At 38.0% G+C, this 24,214-nt stretch overlaps 1 long non-coding RNA gene across 1 annotated transcript in view; it reads right to left on the bottom strand.

The window, feature by feature from the left end:
* Positions 1–285: 285 nt before the first annotated feature.
* Positions 286–24,214, bottom strand: part of LOC121819655 (uncharacterized) — a 34,124-nt gene continuing 10,195 nt past the window's right edge. Inside the window, exons 3-6 of the long non-coding RNA XR_006059982.2 lie at positions 4,166–4,260; positions 3,166–3,206; positions 2,312–2,424; positions 286–634 (exon numbers count right to left, since the gene is read on the bottom strand). This is a non-coding gene — a long non-coding RNA (uncharacterized LOC121819655). The remainder of the gene's footprint in view (positions 635–2,311; positions 2,425–3,165; positions 3,207–4,165; positions 4,261–24,214) is intronic.

Genomic DNA, 24,214 nt, shown 5'->3' with positions numbered 1-24,214 from the left:
AATAGAACAGCAAAGGCAAGGCTTCAGTAGATTGAGATAGTGACTCAATAGCATTTATTTCAATGATGGAACTGAAACAGTCCACAGGAGTAGATCGATACTACAAACTCAATTATATAACTTTCTGAACAACTGTTATGTCCCTAGAAATATAAGTAATTTTATAATACCAATTTTCTCAAAAGAGCTTTACACAGGATTGTTTCTTATTTAATTGTGAATAAATCTTTTAAGTATCCGCTGTGTTCTTTCAACCACTTAGGGATATGAGAGTGACAGAGAACAAGAACCCACAAGAGACATTATATTTTTTGCATGGTTAATCTTTTTTATTTAGGCAATCATGAATTTTCGTACGAAATTATGTATGCCTTGTGTTTTCTAAAACAGGAAAGTCATTAAAATCATATAGAATCAGAAATATTGAATTCAAGAATTTTCAAACTTAACTATGAAAAAGAATGTATAGATCAATCATATAGAATGTGTCCTGAGTTTCCTTACCCTTTGTAAAAACCATGGAAATACCTTTCAGTAAAACAGAAAGGATAAGAGGAATCATTTCATATAGAAAGTTACATCAAGGAATCAGCATGGAAAATAACTAATAAATTTAAGTTGGTCACCACGTTTCCTAAAAAGAAAAAAAAAACATAATTACATTGTAAATTCTGTATGAGACTCACCGTGTTTCCCCTGAGTTAGGATTTTTGACTAAAGGACTCAGCATTGGTATAATCTATTTTTTGAAGGGCCAGGAGCTGTCTAGTGACCATAGCCAAACTCTGTAGCCATCCTTTGTCTCCGCTATGCCAGTGAAACCATGCTTACTTGCTCTATAAAAGTATGTTTTGACTGGCAAAGAGTGTTTTAAGAATGAGAATCAGCCTTCTCCGCTTCAGAATAAATTGACATCATTGCCTGTTTAATTTCTGAAAAGAATGAGAGTTTTCTTTTATGGACTGGCCTGGCTCTCTGTGCAGATTCCAATGGCTTTAATTCCAATTTGCACTGGAAAACTGCACCTTGGGGCAGATCCTATTGAGGCATATCTCAGAGGCTGGCTGATCATCTAACCAGGTTTTGAGTATTTTCTGACCCTCAATTCCCTATGTAGATGTCCCTTTTGGCTCTTCTCCCACCTATGGAAAAGGAGGATGGACACACTGCTTGCTAGGCCGACTGTTTGTCTACTGATGCTTCTCCAGTTGTGATAATCCTCCTGCTGAATTAAACTTTTCTGAGGCTTTTCTCTAGTGTGGTCTTCCTTCTTACCCATCTCTCCATCCCTGAGCAACAAAAGCATATTGACCCAACCTCTGAAAGCCACACTATTTGGATCTATCTTCATAGGAAGGAAAATTTGTGTTTTCTTCTATTGCTTCTTCTATTGTTTTCTATTGCTTGATTGTTTAGTAGCTTCCTTCTTTAAGACATAATCAAATACTTACGTTGTGATCAAGTAAGTGCATGAAAATCTAGCCTAATTAAAAGTTAAGTGAATAACAGAATTTTGGAAATTTAGTTCAAAGAACAATATTTAAGATACAGTCCCTTCTTTATCCTGTTTCATTCTACAAAGGGTCACTTCGTTGTTCCTGCACAGTTTGTAATTATAAATGGACTAAAAAAGTGTAGGGAAAAGTTAAAAAATCTGTACAATGCAGATAATGAAAATGTATCTTTATAATGAATATATTATCTCAATGTCATTAAAGTAAAAGTTAAAAATTGTTTTAGGCGAAGTAATTCATCTATTTCTACTGTTGTTAACATTTTAATTGTTTAGTTATATTTCATTCATTTAATTTGGGTGTTGCACTGCAAATGAGAGTAATTCTAAAGATAACCCCACAACAAAATTCTTTAGAAATGATAAATTCAAAGGTATAGCAATTGTGCCTTAGTGTATTTGAATTAATGCCAGTACTAACTAGAGTTCTTTTTCTTTTATAATTTTATTTGTTTATTTATTTTTGGCTGAGCTGAGTCTTTGTTGCTGCGTGGGCTTTTCTCTAGCTGTGGAGTGGGGGCTGCTCTCATGCACCGGCTTCTCACTTCATGGCTTCCCTTGTTGTGGAGCACGGACTCTGAGCTAATGCTCAGCAGTTATGGCACACAGGCCCAGTTGCTCCACAGCATGTGAGATCCTCCTGGACCAGGGATAGAACCTGTATCCCCTGCACTGGCAGCAAACTCTTCATCACTGAGCTACCTACCAGGTAAGTCTCTATCCTAGAGTTCTTAAAGAGGCATTAATATTAAAAATAAGCATTAGTATGAAGATAAACATACAGATTTTGTTTCTTACCTAACTTCACTGCAGAAGGCATGTGCATTGCTATATGTGTTGCCATCTGATGCACAGACAGGAAAGTATTCATTGGTGCAACCCATCATATCTTCAAACTTGTCACAGTCAGGCTACAATAACAATATGAAAAGCATCTTCCATACACTGTGAGCCTACTGATGTCCAAAACTTAGTTCTTTCTTGATTTAATATTTGAATATTCAATTTGAATTCAAATTTAAATACTGTAATTGTAATATTAGAATATTTCTTGGCACATGGAACAAGCTCTGTGACAGTTTTGAATACCTGAAAATAGTTAGATGGCACATTCTATTCATATCTATTTTCTTTTCCACTCTCCTATTCTGAGCTATCATCACCTCCTTCAGGTCAATTGTAGTGTCTGTCTGTCTGTCTGAGTGGTTGACTACAGCCACTTTTAAGGTTCCCAAATATTTGTATTGAATCCTTGTATCTTTGCTAAAAACAAAACCCACTTTTCTTAGGATCAACATTCAAATCCTTAATTGCCTATGAAACTAAATATCAATGGCTTCCATCAATTATCTAAGTCATCTTACACTTTGATCTCTGTCTTTGTGTTCCAGCCCCAGAGATCTCTCCATTTTGGACAATATCTGTACTACTCTTTCACTGTTACATGTAGTTCACTTGCTCCTTATTTCCCCAACACATCCACAGTGCTATCATATACTTCCTTAAACAACCCAGTTGTATCTGAGTCTTGCTATCTTCTGCTTCTCAAAAATATGGAACTGTGCTGCTGAGGAAAACAGTATATACAATAATATATTTTGATGGTATAACAAACAGTAAGTTTTAATTTAAACATTCAAATGATAGTTTACCAGATGTATTTCAAAACTTGTTGAAATTCCAAAGAGAATACCTGCAACCAGAGCATAGATTAATAATATGTCACTCTTTGATGTTCTTTGACAAGTTATTATCTAAAAACAGAATAAAGAATATTATTCTTTGTAAAAAAAAAAACAAACCCTCAATATATATTTGTGATGATGTCTTTCTGTTTCCGAGATTATGCCATGAGTTGACTCATTGGAGAAGACTCTGATGCTGGGGGGATTGGGGGCAGGAGGAGAAGGGGACAACAGAGGATGAGGTGGCTGGATGGCATCACGGACTCGATGGACATGAGTCTGGGTGAACTCCGGGAGTTGGTGATGGACAGGGAGGCCTGGTGTGCTGCGATTCATGGGGTCACAAAGAGTCGGACATAACTGAGTGACTGAACTAATCTGAACTGAACTGATACAAGAAAAATCCAAAACTTAAATCCCAGTCAATATGCATTCATTTATGTCTGCTTTGAATCTGACTACATTGCACATACTCTTCTATAGTAGTTTATATAACTCCAGCTAACAGTAACTCTGTCAAAAATAGGTAGTACCCCACTTTGTAGATGAGAACTTTGAAATATAGTAAGAGCCTGAACTTACATGAAAGCATTCCACATTCAAGGATTAGAATCTGCAAACAAATTCATTATATCTCATCTACCCTGCCAGGCTCCTCTGTCCATGGAATTCTCCAGGCAAGAATACTGCAGTGGGTAGCCATTCCCTTCTGTAGGGGATATTCCTGACCCAGGGATCAAACCTGGATCTCCTGCATTGCAGACAGACTGTGTATTGCCTGAACCACCATGGAAGACCAATCTTATTCTAGTATGCTTTAAAAGCACCTCCTACATCATCCATTGAGCACTGGTATAAAAAAAATTTTATCATCAGTCTCATCAGTGAGGACTCTATCCATAGTTGGCCCAAGTTTTGACAAATACTGAATGATTAAATGTTTCTCACTGAGAGAAAAATTACTCACCAGAGAAAATGGAAGATGCCAAAATGAAGAATGAAATAGACCTTATCATTTGAAAGTAAGCCATTTTGTCTTTTCAGTGAACTGGCAGTGAGGCTCTGGGAAAAGAAATGAGTTCAAATAGTAGTCTGAAAAGACACATATCTTGGTGATTGTATTCAGCTGAAGGAGAATGGCAAAGATTACTTCCTTGAAGGGTCCTCACCTCAAAAGAATACCTCTGCTCTCTATCCATCCCTACATTCCCAATTAGAAAGGCCCTTTGGCTCAATCTTCATGAACACTTCAGGAAGAATAAAAATAATTTACTGAAAATTGTTCATACAACATAACCATTTATCAAAAAGCAGGTGAATATATGTAGCTACTTTTAAAAAATGGTATAAAGGAGGATGGAAAGATACCACCAATCAATCACTGCTCTGCTCTTTGTCATTGTAGATTAGAATATATTCTTCATTCTGACTTCATTCGTTAACAATTATTTTTTTTGAGATTCATGTATGTTGTTACATCTATGGATAGGAAATTATTTTTTAAATCACAAAATACTATCCCATTCTTTAATGAATATACCATAGCATGCTTATCCAATCTCTTATCAAAGTGGGCTTAACCCTATTTGAGTTGTTTCCAGTTTGTGGCCATTATAAACCAAGGTGCTATAACATTCTGTACATAGCTGTGTATGACATTTATATTTTTCCCTCAAGTAATTAACTGGGAATTGGATGGCTGAATCATATAATGGGTCTATGGTTTGTTTTTTAAGAAACTATTAAACTTTTTATAAAGAAGTTTTTATTTTAATGAAGTCCAATAAATCAATTTACTTTCCTGTATCATGCTTTTGATGTCATAGCTAAGACATTTTCCTTAAGTAAAAAATCATAAAGATTTTTCCTTATTAAAACTTAGTTTTCTGTCTTACATCTAGATCTAAGAAGCTTTTCATGTGAATTTTATATATGGTATGGAGTGTGAATTGAAGTTCACTTTTTTGTATATGAATATCCAGATGTTCAACCATCATTTGGTGGGTTTCTTTTGTACATTTTATTGTGTTTTCTATAGATAGTTGTGTTATACTTGAATAATGGCCAAACTGCATTTTCCTTTCAATCTGGATAAACTATCTTTTTTTTCTTGCTGGATTACTGGCTAGATCTTTCATAACAATGTTGAATAAAAAGTAGAGCTGAAAATGTTATCTTTTTTCCTTTTTAATGTTTTCAGGGAACATTTTGAATTTTACTATTAGATGTAAAGTTGTAGATTTTTTGTAGCTGTTTCTCAGGTTGAGGAAATTCCCTTCTATTCCTAGTTTTCTGTTTTTTTCTCATTAAAATCAAGAATAGCTTTTGGATTTTGTCCATTTTTTTTCATCTTCTGAGATAATCATACTTTTTTTTGGCTAGTTTGATGTTGTCACTATGTTGAATAACTGATTTTCAAATGTTAAATACAATTTGTATTTACACACTTCACTGTGTCACTTTATATATTCTTAACTTCAGTTTTTCAAAATTTTGTTTAAATTTTGTAATCAATAATAAATAAAGCATATCAGCATGTAGTTTTCTTTTCTTGTAATGTCTGTGTGGTTAGATTATAATCTAACTGGCTTCACAGAAAGATATGGAAAACATTCCTCCCATTTCAGTATTCTGCAGGATTTTGCTTTGAATTGGTATTATTTCTTTGTTATAAGTTAGGTAAAATTTTCTAATAAAGTTTTCTAGGTAGCTAATTTTCTTAGAAAAGAAAGTCAATTCATTTAGTAGGTATAGGACTCTTCAGGTTGTCTATTTGTGAAAAAATCTTTTATTGCATGTTATTTAAGGAATTCATGCATTTCTTCTTTATTTAAAAGAATTTCCAGCTTTTTTGAAATATAATTGACATGTACTATTTTGTAGGTGTATGATATGGTGACTCAATACATTTATATATTGTAAGAAAAACTATCACCATAGGGTTCATCAATACATTTGTCACTTAATACAATTATCATGTTATTTTTGTGATGAGAACATTTAAGATCTACACTCTTAGCAACTTTCAAACATACAATACAGTATTGTTAACTATGCTTACCATGCTATACATTTGGTCTCCAGAACGGATTCATCTTAATAACTAGAAGTTTGTATCCTTTGATGCATATCTCTTTATTTCCCGAACCTCCCAGTTCCTGGAAACTTCCATTCTATTCTGTTTCTTCCAGTTCAACTTTTTTAGGATCCACACATAAATGATGTCAAACAGTATTTGTTTTTCTGTGTCTGACTCATTTCACTTACTGTAATGCCTTCAAAATCCATCCATGTTATATCAAATAGCAAATAACAGAATTTTCTTCTTTTTATAGCTAATAACATTCAAATATATGTATATTCAATGTATTCACATATAATAGATTGTTTCCAAATCTTGAATATTGTGACTAATGATGCAAAGAACAAGGTGGTTCAGCTATCTCTTCATTTCTTTTGGATTTATACCCAGAAGAGAGACTGCTGGCTCATGTGGTAGTTTGGGGCTTCCCTGGTGGGCTCAGATGGTAAAGAATCTGCCTGCAATGCAGGAGACCTGGATTCGAACCCTGAGTTGGGAAGAAGTCCTGATGGACGGAGGAGCCTGGCAGGCTATAATCCATGGTGTAGCCAAGAGTTGAACACAACTGAGCAACTAAGCATGTACATACATGGTAGTTTTATTTTTAATTTTTTGAGGAATTTCCAGCCTGTTTTCCATAGTGGCTGCTCCAATTTACATTCCCACCAACAGTGCACAAGTTTACCCTTTCTTTTACATCCTTACCAATGCTTGTTATCTCTTGTATTTTTATTGATAGCCATTCTGATTGTAGGTTTGATTTGCATTTCTCTGATGATGAGTGATGTTGAGCACCTTTTCATGTACCTGTTGGCCATTGATATGTTTCAAAAGCTGTCTATTCAGTTCCTCTGCACATTTGTTGATCAAGTTGTTTCATTATTTATTGTTGTTATTAGGTTTATTGATTTTTACATAATAACTCCAGAAAGAATGAAGGGATGGAGCCAAAGCAAAAACAATACCCAGTTGTGGATGTGACTGGTGATAGAAGCAAGATCCAATGCTGTAAAGAGCAATAGTGCATAGGAACCTGGAATGTCATGTCCATGAATCAAGGCAAATTGGAAGTGGTCAAACAAGAGATGGCAAGGGTGAACGTCAACATTCTAGGAATCAGCTAACTAAAATGGACTGGGATGGGTGAATTTAACTCAGATGACCATTATATCTACTACTGCGGGCAGGAATCCCTCAGAAGAAATGGAGTAGCCATCATGGTCAACAAAAGAGTCTGAAATGCAGTACTTGGATGCAATCTCAAAAACGACAGAATGATCTCTGTTCGTCTCCAAGGCAAACCATTCAATATCACAGTTATCCAAGTCTATGCCCCAACCAGAAACGCTGAAGTTATGAAGTTAAACAGTTTTATGAAGACCTACAAGACCTTTTAGAACTACCCAAAAAAGATGTCCTTTTCATTATAGGGGACTGGAATGCAAAAGTAGGAAGTCAAGAAACACCTGGAGTAACAGGCAAATTTGGCCTTGGAATGTGGAATGAAGCAGGGCAAAGACTAATAGAGTTCTGCCAAGAAAATGCACTGGTCATAGCAAACACCCTCTTCCAACAACACAAGAGAAGACTCTATACATGGACATCACCAGATGGTCAACACCGAAATCAGATTGCTTATATTCTCTGCAGCCAAAGATGGAGAAGCTCTATACAGTCAAAGAAAACAAGACTGGGAGCTGACTGTGGCTCAGATCATAAACTCCTTATTGCCAAATTCAGACTTAAATTGAAGAAAGTAGGGAAAACCGCTAGACCATTCAGGCATGACCTAAATCAAATCCCTTATGATTATACAGTGGAAGTGAGAAGTAGGTTTAAGGGCCTAGATCTGATAGAGTGCCTGATGAACTATGGAATGAGGTTTGTGACACTGTACAGGAGACAGGGATCAAGACCATCCCCATGGAAAAGAAATGCAAAAAAGCAAAATGGCTGTCTGGGGAGGCCTTACAAATAGCTGTGAAAAGAAGAGAGGCGAAAAGCAAAGGAGAAAAGGAAAGACATAAGCATCTGAATGCAGAGTTCCAAAGAATAGCAAGAAGAGATAAGAAAGCCTTCCTCAGTGATCAATGAAACAAATAGAGGAAAACAACAGAATGGAAAAGACTAGAGATCTCTTTAAGAAAATTAGTGATACCAAGGGAACATTTCATGCAAAGATGGGCTTGATAAAGGACAGAAATTGTCTGGAACTAACAGAAGCAGAAGATATTAAGAAGAGGTGGCAAGAATACATGGAAGAACTGTACAAAAAAGATCTTCACGACCCAGATAATCATGATGATGTGATCACTAATCTAGAGCTAGACATCTTGGAATGTGAAGTCAAGTGGGCTTTAGAAAGCATCTCTATGAACAAAGCTAGTGGAGGTGATGGAATTCCAGTTGAGCTGTTTCAAATCCTGAAAGATGATGCTGTGAAAGTGCTGCACTCAATATGCCAGCAAGTTTGGAAAACTCAGCAGTGGCCACAGGACTGGAAAAGGTCAGTTTTCATTCCAATCCCAAAGAAAGGCAATGCAAAAGAATGCTCAAACTACCACACAATTGCACTCATCTCACATGCTAGCAAAGTAATGCTCAAAATTCTCCAAGCCAGGCTTCAGCAATACGTGAACCGTGAACTCCCTGATGTTCAAGCTGGTTTTAGAAAAGGCAGAGGAACCAGATATCAAATTGCCAACATCCACTGGATCATGGAAAAAGCAAGAGAGTTCCAGAAAAACATCTATTTCTGCTTTACTGACTGTGTGGATCACAATAAACTGTGGAAAATTCTGAGAGAGATGGGAATACAGACCACCTGACCTGCCTCTTGAGAAATCGGTATGCAGGTCAGGAAGCAACAGTTAGAACTGGACATGGAACAACAGACTGGATCCAAATAGGAAAAGGAGTCCGTCAAGGCTGTATACTGTGACCCTGCTTATTTAACTTATATGCAGAGTACATCATGAGAAACACTAGACTGGAAGAAACACAAGCTGGAATCAAGATTGCCAGGAGAAATATCAATAACCTCAGATATGCAGATGACACCACCCTTATGGCAGAAAGTGAAGAGGAACCAAAAAGCCTCTTGATGAAAGTAAAAGAGGAGAGTGAAAAAGTTGGCTTAAAGCTCAACATTCAGAAAACGAAGGTCATGGCATCTGGTCCCATCACTTCATGGGAAATAGATGGGGAAATGGTGGAAACAGTGTCTGACTTTATCTTTCTGGGCTCCAAAATCACTGCGGATGGTGACTGCAGCCATGAAATTAAAAGACGCTTACTCCTTGGAAGAAAAGTTATGACCAACCTAGATAGCATATTCAAAAACAGAGACATTACTTTGCCGACTAAGGTCCGTCTAGTCAAGGCTATGGTTTTTCCAGTGGTCATGTATGGATGTGAGAGTTGGACTGTGAAGAAGGCTGAGCACCAAAGAATTGATGCTTTTGAACTGTGGTGTTGGAGAAGACTCTTGAGAGTCCCTTGGACTGCAAGGAGATCCAACCAGTCCATTCTGAAGGAGATTAGCCCTGTGATATCTTTGGAAGGAATGATGCTGAAGCTGAAGCTCTAGTACTTTGGCCACCTCATGAGAAGAGTTGACTCATTGGAAAAGACTCTGATGCTGGGAGGGATTAGGGGCAGGAGGAGAAGGGGACAACAGAGGATGAGATGGCTAGATGGCATCATGGACTCGATGGATGTGAGTCTGAGTGAACTCTGGGAGTTGGTGATGGACAGGGAGGCCTGGCGTGCTGCAATTCATGGGGTCGCAAAGAGTCGCACACGACTGAGTGACTGAACTGAACTGAACTACATATTTTGGAAATTAACCCCTTGTCTGACATATGGTCTGCAAATATTTTCTCATATTACACAGATTGCCTTTTCATTCATTTTGTGGATTTTCATTTTGTCTTCCTCAGGTTCCCTCCCCCACCCTCCCACCTCCCAACTTGAGTTCCCTCATGTTTGTTGTCTGGGAGCTTGAGACCTCAGAACCATGGGAAATGCCAGGATCCTGAATTTGCTGAAACCCATCGGGAGCTGACCAGTGTCACATGAGCTAGGCAGTTCTGAGTCAAGCTAGGATGTGGATTCATAGGGGTCCTCTAGGGGTCTGTTCCCATGTGAGAGCCACAGGGTGGCCCAAAGCCTGGAGTTGCTGGAGCTGTCTGAGATTTTGGGAGCCTGAAGTTCCTGGAGTGGATTGAGAACCTGAGTTCATGGGAGCTTCCTGGAGCCAAGAAGCCACCAGTGACCACAGCCATCAGAGTGGGCCAGAAACCTGAGTTCACACAGCCCTCTGCAAGCTGAGGAAGCTGCCTGGACCTTGAGAGCTGTGGGACAAGGGATGGGGAACTGGAGCCAGCAGGTGGCTAGGTGAAGCTGGGGCCTGAATTCAGTGCAGCTTTCCAGGTGCCTGGTGCCAAGGATGCCACCTTGGAGCCACTGGAGCCACTGGACACGAGGATAACTTACGACCTGTGTTCACAGGAGCCCATTTGCTTTGAGCTTGGGTGCAACAGGGACCTGTATTCCGAGGAACCTCTAGGGGGCGCAGCCATGGGCGGAGCCTGGGTCGCAGGAAAAGGCTGACTTTCCGATGAGTGGGTTTCTAGTTGTGGAGGCTTCTGGGAACTCGGTGCTGAGGAGGACTCCTTGGGCCGCTGGAGGAGGTTGGCAACAGGTGGTGGGTCCCGGGGAGGATCAGGAGTACGGAAGTGGTGAGTGAACTGGCTTTTTTGGTTCACGAGGAACCCCCTTGGCAAACTGGTGACAAGGGTACGCCTTTGAGGCTGCAGGAGCTGCCTGGGGCGCTGGCATAAGGTTGGAAGGGCTTGAATTCCTGGCACTATTGGGGAGACACGTAAGGCTTCAGGAGTGGGTCAGATGCCGGGACGAGCCAGCTCTGGAGTCCTTAGTGTATTCCAGTGCTCACTTTACTTCTCCCATGAGCTGCATGGGCTTGAGAGCAGAGTATGGGCTTCTACAAATTTGTCTTTCTTACTCTCCTCAGTGCGTCCTTTCTTATCACTATGCTTCACCAAGGTGCTGGTCATCCCTCACTTGGAATTCTAAACTCTTGGGAGGGTTATTTTTCATGTGCAGATTGTTGTTAAAATTGACATTTCTTGGCTGAGGCTGCTGACTGGCAGGGGGCGTAATTCCTAGCTGTCATTTTGCTGAAGTACTGCACACTGAGTCTTTTTCTGAGGGCCATGCTTCACTTACTGGGAACTGGTCTGTTAAACTCTCTAGTCCTGTTATTTCTAAACTGATTCCTGCTGTTCTTGAGGGATTAATGAGATCAAGAAGACTAGGCCTTCCAAATGTGTCAGGTGGAGCTGGAAGTCAATCTGCTGAAGATGGGACTCTTTAAAGAAGGTAATTCCTGGATCTCTGTTGATTCATCTGCTAGGGAATGACCGAAGTGTTATTGGTAGAATTGGATGTCCTTGATATTTTTATTTCCCAACAGTCAATGATGGCATCTCATTAATGATAAATATGTCCTTTTTACTCTTGATTTTCCGTTTCTCTGGTAAATAGTTTTACTGGACCTTGTGTTAATCATTTGAGTTACCAGAGGATGTTGAAAACAGTGAAATTAATCACTAGAATTGTTACCAAAAGATGATTGAGGTTGGGCTGCTTGCTGTTCTAAAGCCAATAAACAGGCCAAATTGGTGGAAAGGAAAATTAGCTTTATTTCAGATGCTGGCAACTGTGGGGGAGGGCAGATGTCTGTCCAAAGGCCAACTGCCTCCCTGTGTCCCCCCACCACCACTCCCATCATTGCAACCAGTGGGCAGAAGCTTTTATGGACCGTTTGGAGGGGGTTACATGCAGAAATATCACAGTCAGCTCTGACAGTCATCTTCAAATTGGTCACTGATGATATGACCAGCATCATCTTGGGGTTGTTTTGATCTTCAGTTGTACAGTTGATCTTCAGTTCCAGGGTCTGTTTGTGCTCATTTCTTTGAGGCCAGTTCTCAGAATTATGGCTGCTTATATTGTGGGTACAGTCCGGTCATCATGTAGTTAATTTCTTCACCCTGATGTTTTAGTGTCTACAAGACAGCTCACAGAGGTGGCTCAGAATGTTATCTATAGCCCCTGAAAAATAACTAGTGGTCCTTGACTATGCTTAATGACTACATTATTATTATTTGGTCTCCTTTGACTGTTTCCTTTGTTTCTGCACTTTTCATTTCTCTGATTAAACTTATTCTTTGACTAAAGTTTTCCACAGACACAAGACAGACAGAGGAATGGGGGGGTTGGGGTCGGCAAGGACCATAGGGTCCTGCTCCATTTCAGAATTTTTTTTTTTTTGTCAACTTTGTGATCCCTGAGTTTGTAACTTCTTTGTAGTTCCTGATTGTAATGACCTTTCTCACCCCAGGATATTTGAGTCTTCCTTATTACTTAGAGCATGAGACTTGAAAAGACCATTTTATTTAGAGGCTAGAGATCTGGGTACTCTTTACATTTCTGTAATTAAGCAATTTGACTGACTTTTCTTTCATTTTATGACTTTGAAATTTTTTTTAGTTTATAAACTTTTATAGCTAGACTGAGTGATCTTTCTTAGCTCAGTTAAACCCTGGTAATCTGATTTATTGGTTATAAATTCCATGTCATCCAATATCAAGAGTAAATTACATGATGACCCACAGATGTGACAGTTGTCACTAGGAGACAGACCCAAGTATTCTTGGCTTCTTTGTCATAAATTAATTGACCATATATGAATGAGTTTATTTCTGACCTGTCTATTCTGTTAATTAGTATATATGTCTTTTTTATGCCCATACCATACTGTTTTGATTACTATAGCTTTGGAATATATTGATAGGTTAAAATCAGGAAGTGTGATGCTTCCAGCTTTGATCTTTCTCAAGATTGCTCTGACTCATTGGAGTCTTTTGTGGTTGCATATGAATTTTAGGGTGGGGTTTTTTTGTTTTGTTTTGTTTTGTTTTGTATCTTAAAATACCATTGGAATTTTGAGAGGGATTTCATTGAATATGTAGAATGTGTAGGGCTTCCTTTGAGTAGTATGGACATTTTAACAATATTAAGTCTTCCTTTCCAAGAACATGAAATATCTTTTCATTTATTTGTGTCTTCAGTTTTTTTCATCAGTATTTTATTGTGTCTAGAGTAGAAGTCTTTCACCTCCTTGGTTACATTTATTCCTAGATTTTTTCTTTTTATGCAATTGTATTGGGATTTCTTTTTTTAAATTTCTCATTCTGATAGTTTGTTGTTAAGAGTATAGAAATGCAACTGATTTTTGTATATTCATAGTTTTTCCTGAAATTTTACTAAATAAATTTATTAATTTTAACAGTTTTTGTGTTTGTTTTGGTGTGTTCTTTAAGTTTTTCAATATATAACAACATGCCATCTGCAAATAGAAACAGTTCTACTTCTTCCTCTCTGATTTGGATGATTTTTATTTCTTTTTCTGGCCTGATTGCTCTGGCTAGGACTGCCAGTACTATTTTGAGTAAAAGTGGTAAACGTAGGTAACTTTGTTACCAGTATTAAAGAAAAAATGTTCAGTTTCACCACTGAGCATGATATTAGCTGTGGGCTTATCATATATTACCTTTATTATGTGGAAGTAAGTAATAAAGTACCTCAGTACCCAGTTTTTTGAGAGTTTTAATTAGGAATGAATGTTGAATTTTGTCATATGCTTTTTCTGCATCTATTGAGATGACCGTTTTATATTTCATCTCCTCAATTTGAATATGTCTAGTGTTTTTCTAATTACATGGGATTATAAGTTTTTGTGAGGATAGAACACTCTGTCTCTCTCTCTCATATATATATATATATATAAAACTTGAATATCTGCTAATATCACTAGCTCTCATCCAGTACCATGTGACACTGTATCTTTTTAAGTTTCTCCCCTCATATGTATGCACCTTAACACTTTATCAATGAGAAACCTGGTTCCCACTATCCATTATTCATTTCCTTGTTTGTTAAATCCCAGTATTTATAACCAGGGAAGCCACCAGGGAAGCCCATACACAGTGTTTAGAATTGTCTAAATCAAAGCTAATACTGTATTATAATTCTTATAATACATATAAGTAAGGTTTCTGACAAGAGCACAAAGAACAGCTGGGGTTGGAGGAATAAAAATACACTGTTGTAAAGTTCTGACTTTATAAGTCCTTCAAATTTCTATATAAAATTTAGAATCCATTATAAACACCCAAGAAAAGAAATTCCAGAGATTTTGATTGGGATTGCATTCAGTTCATAGATCTATTTGAAGAGAACTGATGTCTTCATAACAGTGTCTTCCAGTCATGAATTTGGAGTATTCCTGACCTTATTTATATTTTATTTAATTTTGTTTAAAACCATTTTATAGCTTTCAGTAGAGAAACATTTCCTATGTTTTGAGAAACTTATTCCTAAATATTTTTGTTTATTGTGTTGTTGGATCTGGTTTCGTATTAGATTTTTATTTTTATGTATTAGCTTTTTTTCCCCATAAAGATAAGTTGAATTTTCTATATATGTTGATCTTGTATATGGTAACTTGATAAGTTAATTAATGTATGGGTTGGGTACTTAGAGAAGCAGGCATCAAGACAGAGATTAAAAGTGCAAGTGGTTTATTGGTGGGCAGCCTTGAAAGATAAAATGGAGAGTGAGTACAAGTAGCTAAGGAAAGATGCTATGCTCTGATGGACATCTGACATATAAGAAAGGAGATGGCAAAGTGAGAAATATAGGGTAAAGACACCCTAGACTTCAGTGCACCTCTAAGAAAGCCTCAGTGAACCATGGAAGAGCATTGTTTCAACCCAGCCCCTGTGGCGGATCTGAAAGTCACTGAATCTGATGACCACTAAGTATGGGCACTCCTCATAGCTGATCCAAGTTCTCTCTTAAAGGAAGATCCAAATTGTGTATACAACTTTGGCTGTCATGATTCCCTGTTTCTATTACATAGGTCAGTGTTGCCCTTTTTTATAATCCATATTAATTCCACTTAGCTATGCTATGACCAGTTTTGATGGTCTCAATGGCTTATTTGCTGGTGTAAGTCAAGCCATTATTCCTAAGATATTGGAGCTTCTGATAAACACAGATTTTCCAAGCTGGAGATTCCCACTTAACACTTATAGTCACAACTGGGAGAGGTAGTAGCAAGTGACATCCATGCGAATTAACTGAGAGTCATACGTATTTCTTGTCCCTGTTTTTTGTATATGTACACATCTTCCAGTTGATTAGAGTCAATTACTCCAACCAAAATAAATGACTCTTCTTATTGATTACTGTTTCTTGAACACACAGAGTCCTTTGTTTCAAGTGATAATTTTAGTTTTTTGTTCAATGGGACTCTGTGAGAATGTGCTTTGTTTGTAGGCCAATACTTCCTGTAAGCACAGTGTCCAGAGTTACAAGGACTGAGAAGTATGAAGTCCCCAGTGGTTCACTGGGAGAGATGATTTGTGGGACAACTCCTATCAGAAGATTGATGTATTCTTTTTATTGAGGATGCAGTAATGTATAGTGCTCTCTTAATTTAGCGTATGCTATATTCTGATGGATCCATTGCCTACAATCTGGTGCTTAGGCTGTGCTTTCAGCAGGTTATTCTAGTGCTCAAGAAGGTCAGCAGCTTCTGGTTGGTACTGTTTGTGATACTGCAATTGTAACCCATAGTCATGAACCCATTCCAGTGACACATTTGCTGTGAATGTGAGTGGCTAATATGTTGTGTAGAGTCCCAAGATTGTGAACCTGGTACCCTGTAAGCTCCTGGATAGTAGTGTTGATTGAGGTTTTGCAAGCTGTAATTATAAACCCACATCTGAAGTAAATATTTGTTCCCATGAGAATTAACCACTAACCTCTCAAGAGTGGGGAACTAGAAATTTAATGTAGTCAAATTGTCATCAAGTTGACAATTGGTTGATAATTGGATCTCAATATGCCTATTCAGGGTTTCCCTTGTGGCTCAGCTGGTGAAGAATCTGCCTGCAATGTGGGAGATGTGGGTTTGATCCCTGGGTTAGGAAGATCCCTTGAAGATGGGAAAGGCTACCCACTCCAGTATTCTGGCCTGGAGAATTCCGTGGAGAAGTCCTTGGGGTCACAAAGAGTCGGACACAACTGAGCAGCTTTCACTTTCACTTTCTTGGAGAAGGAAATGGCAACCCATTCCAATATTCTTGCCTGGGAAATCCCGTGGACAGAGAAGCCTGGTGGGCTATGGTCCATCGGGTCACAAGAGTTGGATACAACTTAGTGACTAAATCACACCACATGCCTGTTCAGGACATGTTACTGACCTTTATTTCTGACCGGATGGACATTTAGAGATAGAAGTCACTAGATAGTCTTTAGTAAATGAGACTCATGTTGAGACCCATGCATAGCCCCCATCTCTGCCATAGAGGCTACTTTATTAGTGATCCCATTGTACCTGCACTGCTGTGTCTGAAGGCAAAGCAGACATCAAACGTATAAGTCATTTTGTCAGTGTCTGTCACATGTATGATTTATTCACTGCCTCTTTCATAATGGATACTTTCTGTTTGACATTAATATGTGATTTAAAGATCTTCATACTCACGCATACTCCATTATGTTCATCCATATGCTCTACTCCAGTCTTTCCATTCTTTTCCAAGGTCGGCACACATACATATATTTTTTTCCTTCTCATTATAAGCTACTTCTTTCATACAAGGTTGGCAGTAGATTCTGTCCACTGAAGGTTTTTATGGCTGCATCCTAGTATGGCTGTAATGCAGCTCTCTTTCACTTCCAACTTGCCCTGACATCTATAAGTTCAAGCTTTTTGTATTTTCTTCAGGCACTTTAAAGTCCCATTCATATAGCCACATGTATGAACTGACTCAATCAGAATCTATGGGAAATTAGTAAATTTGATTGTGTGGATCACAATAAACTGGAAAATTCTGAAAGAGATGGGAATAACAGACCACCTGACCTGCCTCTTGAGAAATCTGTATGCAGGTCAGGAAGCAACAGTTAGAACTGGACATGGAACAACAGACTGGTTCCAAATAGGAAAAGAAGTGCATCAAGGCTGTATATTGTCACCCTGTTTATTTAACTTCTATGCAGAGTACATCATGAGAAATGCTGGACTGGAAGAAACACAAGCTGGAATCAAGATTGCCAGGAGAAATATCAATAACCTCAGATATGCAGATGACACCACCCTTATGGCAGAAAGTGAAGAGGAACTAAAGAGCCTCGTGATGAAAGTGAAAGAGGAGAGTGAAAAAGTTGGCTTAAAGCTCAACATTCAGGAAACGAAGGTCATGGTGTCTGGTCCCATCACTCCATGGGAAATAGATGGGGAAACAGTATAAACAGTGTCAGACTTTATTTTTCTGGGCTCCCAAATCACTGCAGATGGTGACTGCAGCCATGAAATTAAAAGACGCTTACTCCTTGGAAGAAAAGTTATGACCAAACTAGATAGCATATTCAAAAGCAGAGACATTACTTTGCCGACTAAGATCCGTCTAGTCAAGACTATGGTTTTTCCAGTAGTCATGTATGGATGTTAGAGTTGGACTGTGAAGAAGGCTGAGCACTAAAGAATTGATGCTTTTGAACTGTGGTGTTGGAGAAGACTCTTGAGAGTCCCTTGGACTGCAAGGAGATCCAACCAGTCCATTCTGAAGGAGATTAGCCCTGTGATATCTTTGGAAGGAATGATGCTAAAGCTGAAACTCCTGTACTTTGGCCACCTCATGTGAAAAGTTGACTCATTGGAAAAGACTTTGATGCTGGGAGGGATTAGGGGCAGGAGGAGAAGGGGATGAGCGAGGATGAGATGGCTGGATGGCATCACGGATTCGATGGATGTGAGTCTGAGTGAAGTCCAGGAGTTGGTGATAGACAGGGAGGCCTGGCATGCTACAATTCATGGGGTCGCAAAGAGTCAGACATGACTGAGCGACTGAACTGAATATATGTCTTCCCCTTTGTTTCTAATCCTGCCGCCAGACTAGCCTCAAATATTTCAGAAAGTTCCCTTATACAGAAGTGAAACTCTGCTCTCTCTCACTTTTGGTGACTAATAAAGGAACGGGCAAATTTAATTCAGATGATCATTCTATCTAATATGGGCAAGAACCCCTTAACCTCAGAGTCAATAAAAGAGTCTGAAATGCAGTAGTTGGGTGCAGTCTCCAAAATGACAGAATGATCTCTGTTCATTATCAAGGCAAAGCATTCAGTTATCACAGTAACCCAAATCTATGCCCCAACCACTAATGCCGAAAAAGCTGAAGTTTAACGGTTCTATGAACACCTACAAGGCCTTCTAGAACTAACACCAAAAGAAGATGTCATTTTCATTATAGGGGACTGGAATGCAAAAGTAGGAAGTCAAGAGATACCTGGAATAATAGTCAGTCAATGGCCTTGGAGTATGGAATGAAGCAGGCAAAGGCTAATAGAGTTTTCCAAGAGAACACACTGGTCATTGCAAACACCCTCTCCCAACAACACAAGAGACGACTCTACACATGGACATCACCAGATGGTCAGTAGTGAAATCAGATTGATTATATTCTTTGAAGCCATAGATGGAGAAGCTCTCTACAGTCAGCAAAAACAAGACTGGGAGCTGACTGTGGCTCAGATCATGAACCATTTATTGCCAAATTCAGACTTAAATTGGAGAAAGAAGGGAAAACCACTACACAATTCAGGTATGACCTAAATCAAATGGCTTACAATTATACAGTGGAAGTGACAAATAGATTCAAGGAATTAGATCTGGTAGAGTGCCTGAAGAACTATGGACGTAGGTTTGTAACATTGTACAAGGGATGGTGATCAAAATCATCCACAAGAAGAAGAAAGGCAAAAAGGCAAAATGGTTGTCTGAGGAGGCCTTACAAATAGCCGAGAAAAGAAGAGAAGCAAGGCAGAGTAGAAGCAGAAAGATATACTCTGCTTTGGATGCAGAGTTCCAAAGAATAGCAAGAAGAGATAAGAAAGCCTTCCTAAGTGATCAAGGCAGAGAAATAGAGGAAAACAATAGAATGGGAAAGACTAGAGCTCTCTTGAAGAAAATTAGAGATACTAAGGGAATATTTCATGCAAAGATGAACACAATAAAGTACAGGAATGGAATGGACCTAACAGAAGCAGAAGATATTAAGAAGCTGTGGCAAGAATACATAGAAGAACTATACAAAAAAAAATCTTAATGACCCATATAACCATGAGAGTATGATCACTCACCTAGAGCCAGACATCCTGGAGTGTGAAGTCAAATGGACCTTAGGAAGCATCACTATGAACAACGTTAGTGAAGGTGATGGAATTCCAGTTGAGCTATTTCATATCCTAAAAGACAATGCTATAAAAGTTCTGCACTCAGTATTCCAGCAAATTTGGAAATTTCTGCAGTGGCCACAGGTCTGGAAAAGGTCAGTTTTCATTCCAGTCACAAGAAAGGCAATGACAATGAGTATTCAAACTACCACACAATTGCACTCATCTCACACCTTAGCAAAGTAATGCTGAAAAATTTCCAAGCTAGGCTTCCACAGTACATGAACCGAGAACTTCCAGACGTTTAATATGGATTTAGAAAAGGCAGAAGAACCAGAGATCAAATTGCCAACATCTTAGGATCATAGAGAAAGCAAGAGAGTTCCAGTAAAACATCTACTTGTGCTTTATTGACTATGCTAAAGCCTTTGACTATGTGGAAAACAACAAACTGTGGGAAATTCTTAAAGAGATGGGAATACCAAACCACCTTACCTGCTTCCTGAGAAATCTGTATGCAGATCAAGAAGCAACAGTTAGAACCAGACATGGAACAAGAGAATGGTTCCAAATTGAGAAAGGAGTATGTCAAGGCTGTATATTTTCACCTTGCTTTAACTTATATGCAGAGTACATCATGTGAAATCCCAGGTTGGATGAAGCACAACCTGGAATCAGGATTGCCGGGAGAAATATCAATAACCTCAGATATGCAGATGACACCACCCTTATGACAAAAAGCGAGAGGAACTGAAGAGCCTTTTGATGAAAGTAAAAGAGGAGAGTGAAAAAGCTGGCTTAAAACTCGACATTCAAAAAACTCAGATCATGGCATCTGGTCCCATAACTTAATGGCAAATAGATGGGGAAACAGTGGAAACAGTGATAGACTTTATTTTGGGGGGCTCTAAAATCGCTGCAGATGGTGACTGCAGCCATGAAATTAAAAGATGCTTGCTCCTTGAAAGAAAAGCTATGATCAATCTAGATAGCATATTATCAAGCAGAGATATTACTTTGCCAACAACGTTCCATCTAGTAGTATGGTATGGTAGTTCCAGTAGTCATGTATGGATGTGAGAGTTGGACCATAAAGTAGCTGAGCACTGAAGAACTGATGCTGTTGAACTGTGGTGTTGAAGACTCTTGAGAGTCCCTTGGACATCACAGAGATCCAACCAGTCCATCTTAAAGGAAATCAGTCTTGAGTATTCATTGGAAGGACTGATGCTGAAGCTGAAGGTCCAATACTTTGGCCACCTGATGTGAAGAACTGATTCATTGGAAAATACCCTGGTGCTGTGAAAGATTGAAGGCAGGAGGAAAAAGGGATGACAGAGGATGAGATGGTTGGATGGCATCACCAATTCAATGGACATGAGTTTGAGCATGCTCCAGGAGTTGGTGATGGATAGGGAAGCCTGGTGTGCTGAAGTCCATGGGGTCACAAAGAGTTAGATTCAACTGAGCTTCTGAACTGAACTCACTATAGTCAAATAGTCTAGATTTATTAGTTTTTAACTTTAAGAGTCAATATACATCTGGATTGATTTGCCCTAAGGCTCAAACATTACTTTATTTTTCAAAATATCACAAAACTATCTACACATTTTTGTTTCCCCAAGTGGGTCTCTTCTAAATTTAATATGAAGAATGTTTATTTCTTTGTTTGTTTGGACTCCTGCAAATAGCTATTATACTGACACAAGGATTCTTTCAAATGTACTTGCTCAAAGAGACAAAAACATAGAGGAAAAAAATTGGTTGTGCATAAAACCTATCATTATTTGATCCATCATTATGTTTTATCAAACATAGACATTTTCATGAAGCATCATAAAATGATTCAACTTTCCCCCCAATCAAGCACTTACTTTTATCAGAAACAGTAAGATAATACAAAGTTCTAAACATTCCTGCCCTGGAAAATTATTTAAAGTATTTGCAGAATAAAAATCAGTCACTATAATGTAAGGTAAGAAAACTAAATGAGCATTTGCTGTTTTAAAATTAATATTAATTCAAGATACCTCAATAAGTATTCCAAATTATTAAAAATAATTTTAAATATAGGATGTGGTATGGGTTTGGAAGTGCTCAAATATAAAAACATAGGACATCATTAAGTCAAAATTGATTAAAGAGTTGAACATAAGAACTGAAACTATAAAACTGCTAGAATTAAGTCTTGGTGATGACTTTTTGGATTTGACATCAAAAGCAAAGGCAACAAAAGGAAAAATAAATAAATGAGATTACATCAAACTAGTTTCTGCACAGCAGAGGAAACCAACAAATGAAAGGGCAACTTATGGAAGGGGAGGAAATGTTTGCAAATCATGTATCTGATTAGGAGTTAATATCCTGTGTGTGTGTGTATATATATATATATATATATATATATATATATATATATACTCATACAGCTTCATAACGGAAATAACAATCCAATTAAAAAATGGACAGAGCATCTGAGAGACATCTTCCCCAAGAAGACATAAAGTGACCAATAGGTACTTGAGAAGGTGCTCAACATCATTAATCATCAGGGAACTGCAAATCAATATCACAGTGAGATGTCACCTCACAGTCACCTCGCACTTGTTACAATGGCTATCAATAGGAAGACAAAAACTAACAAGTGTTGGTCAAAAAGTGGAGAAATGGGAACTCTTGTGCTGGTGGTAAATTGTCACAGCCACTATGGAAAATATAATGGAGGTATCTTTAAAAATATAACTACCATAGGATCCAGCAGTCCCATTTCTGTATGTGTCAAAAAGGAAATGAGATCAATATCTTGAAGACCTCTGCATTCCCTTGTTCATTGTGAAATTATTCACAGTAGCCAAGATTTGGAAACAATTTAAGTACTCATCAATGGATGAATGGGTAAAGAAGCTGTATATAAAAGTGCAATGTTATTTAGCTATAAAAAAGAAGGAAATCCTCTTGTTTGATGCAACATGGATGGACTTTGATGGCATGATTCTATGTGAAATGTCAGACTCAGAATAACAAATACTTTATGATATCATATGTGGAATCTAGAAACAAAAAAAAAGAGCTCAGCTGGGGGTGGGCAAAATGGGTGAAACTGTCAAAAGGTATAAAGTTTGAGTTATGAATAAAATAAAATGTGATGTACAGCATGGTGACTAGAGTTAATAATGCTATATTGCATATTTGAAAGTTACTAAAAGAATGGATCTTAAAAATGCTCATCACATGAAAATAAAATAATTATGTATGGTGACTGATGTTAACTAGACTTATTGTGGTAATCATTTCTTGTATAAATATTGAATCTTTATGTCGTACCTCTGGAACTAATATGCCAGTCATACCTCAATTTAAAAAAATACATAGGACATGATACTACCCTGTTGATAATTAGTGGAGTACTCATTGAAGTGATTCTTATTTGCTCCACAACTTTTATGTCAGTAGCTATATAAATCAACTGCTTTTATTCTGTAATCTCTGATTTTCCATGGCCTACATTTTTGGGGGACCTCTGGTTACAAAACAAAGTACAATATTTAAAATATTGTGAAAAAATTTCTCATTATGAAATCACTGGAGGAAACACACTTTCTTTGTATTTACATAAGCACTATAGAATTCTTAAGCCTGCCAAACTCTCCCTTCTCTCTCATAAAGGGAATTGCGTGTGAGAGACTTGGCACTTTTATATGCCCTAGTACACCTGACTGATACAGACTTAAAAAAAATGTTTATCTCTATGTTTTACCTAAATGGTTCTTGTCCCATAAAATCTAAGGGAAATTTATTCTCTAAGTAGGCTGTGATTGATTCTCATTCCTTCATTGCTTTATAAAAATCTTCCTCTCCTCTTAGGGGAGAGGTATACGCCACATGGTTCTATGTTCAGATAGAATGATATGTTCAGAGCCTATCATTGTTCTATGTACATGTCTGCTAGATATGTAATTGTACTAGACTGCAATTTTACTGCTCATTCAAGAAGTTCAACTACCATAAGCCTTCTAAGTGCTAAGTTGTTGTACCAAGACACTATGAGAAAATGGAAACACAATACTCCGTATTCTAAAAGCTCCAGGAGCAACCTGGCAGATCATCACGTATCCTTCCTATGATTTCCCCACTTTTAATGTTCTTCCCACTGTCTTCTTTCTTGGACACAGTGTTCTCCATCTCTGCCCTCGGGGGCTGTGTTTTCCTTTTGCTCTGTGGCCTGTGGAATTTGCTTTGATGGAGTCAATGTGATTCATTTTCCAGGGTCACACTGTGCCAGTCCTCACAAAGTGCACTTAGAAAAGTGCCTCCACTTGGACATTTATTATTTCTCTATGCTCACCTTCTTCTGAGGTGACCTTTCATGGGTTATTACTTTCCAGTCTTTAAAAAAATGTGCTTTTCTGGTAAGACAGAGCAGAGGACATGTGGTGTGTAAGGCAGTAAGTCAATCCAGTCCATCAGGAGTGACTGTATATCTAGGAAGGTGATTACACCTTAAAAAGCAAATACAAATTTCATGTTCCACTGTCTCTTCTAGTAATTATGAGACAAGGTTTTATTTCTTTATTTCCATCAATTCTAAATCAATGTTTTATT

This window comes from Ovis aries, chromosome 5 (genome assembly GCF_016772045.2).
Source record: "Ovis aries strain OAR_USU_Benz2616 breed Rambouillet chromosome 5, ARS-UI_Ramb_v3.0, whole genome shotgun sequence".
Lineage (NCBI taxonomy): Eukaryota > Metazoa > Chordata > Mammalia > Artiodactyla > Bovidae > Ovis > Ovis aries.
The sequence above is the reverse complement of the archived record's forward strand: the minus strand, read 5'-3'. Positions and strand labels throughout refer to the sequence as shown.